This window comes from Silene latifolia, chromosome 2 (assembly GCF_048544455.1).
Source record: "Silene latifolia isolate original U9 population chromosome 2, ASM4854445v1, whole genome shotgun sequence".
NCBI lineage: Eukaryota > Viridiplantae > Streptophyta > Magnoliopsida > Caryophyllales > Caryophyllaceae > Silene > Silene latifolia.
In genome coordinates, this window is record NC_133527.1 from 144,012,131 (window position 1) to 144,013,354 (window position 1,224).

At 41.4% G+C, this 1,224-nt stretch overlaps 1 non-coding gene across 1 annotated transcript; it reads left to right on the top strand.

Moving 5' to 3' along the window:
* The first annotated feature begins 604 nt into the window (after positions 1-604).
* Positions 605-712, top strand: LOC141644659 (small nucleolar RNA R71). Its single transcript, XR_012544271.1, has one exon. It is a non-coding gene; the product is annotated as a small nucleolar RNA R71 (small nucleolar RNA).
* The last annotated feature ends 512 nt before the right edge of the window (positions 713-1,224 follow it).

The window sequence follows — 1,224 nt, forward strand, 5'->3', positions numbered from 1 at the left end:
TTGATTTTGGTAACCTTGGTTTTGATTGTAAAAGGGTCTTTGATTTTGGTTTCTCATGGGTGGTGGAGTGTATGTTGTTTGAGGGGTTTGAACATTTTGGCTTTTGTATGAGAGATTTGGATGGAATTTATTGTTTTCATTGTAAAAGTTGGAATAAGGGGTACCACTCTTGTATGCTTGGAAAGCATTCACTTGTTCATTTGTTCCCCTACATTCACCTTGGTCATGTCCCAAAGTTCCACAATTCTCACATATCCCACTTGGGATTGATGAAGATGCCGTCATGGCATTAACATGATGCTTTGATGATTTTGAGTTTTCTTCAAGTCTAGCCATAGCTTGTTCAAACTTCAAGTTGATTGTGTCAATGTGAGCACTAAGTTGAGCACTCAATTGAGTAACGGAGTCCACTTCATGCTTTCCTCCTCTAGTAGCCTTGCGAGGTCTACTATATTGTGATTTATGGACCGCCATTTCCTCAATCTTGTTCCATGTTTGATTGTCATCAACTTCGGTGAACATTCCATTTGATCCCATATTGAGAATGTTCCTTGAATCTTCATATAAACCATTCCAAAATTGTTGTACCAAGAACCATTCGCTAAGTCCATGGTGAGGACATGAGCGACAAATTCCCTTGAACCGCTCCCAAGCTTCATACAAAGATTCTTCATCCCTTTCTTTGAAAACCCGTGATTTGAGCTCTTAGCATGTTAGTCTTCTCCGATGGGTAGAATTTTTTGTAGAAAGCTAGAGCCAACTTCTTCCAAGAATCTCTTCCGAGGGTGCCCTTATCAAGGCCCTTCAACCATTGCTTCGCGGTGCCGATTAGAGAAAAAGGAAATAAGACCCATTTAATTTGGTCTTGAGTCACGCCCGTTTGAGAGATTGCATCACAATAGTCGCAAAAGGTTTCCATATGAGAATGAGGGTCTTGACTAGGCATCCCCTCAAATTGGCTCCTCTCAACTAATTGGATGAAGGCGGACTTGGCAATAAAATTTCCGGTTAGATGTTGCGGTGTAGGAGTACCGTTTGGTAGATTCTCCTCGGTGGGTATGGAGTGTGACGAGAATTTAGGCATTGTAGGTGGATTTTGTGGGGTATTGTGTAATGGGTTCTCCTCTCCTTCTATTGCGAAAGGGTTGATGAACTCACTAGTGGGTTGAACAACTTCACTAATACCTCTTAAATTCCTCCTAACAAGTCTCCTATTGTTCGTCA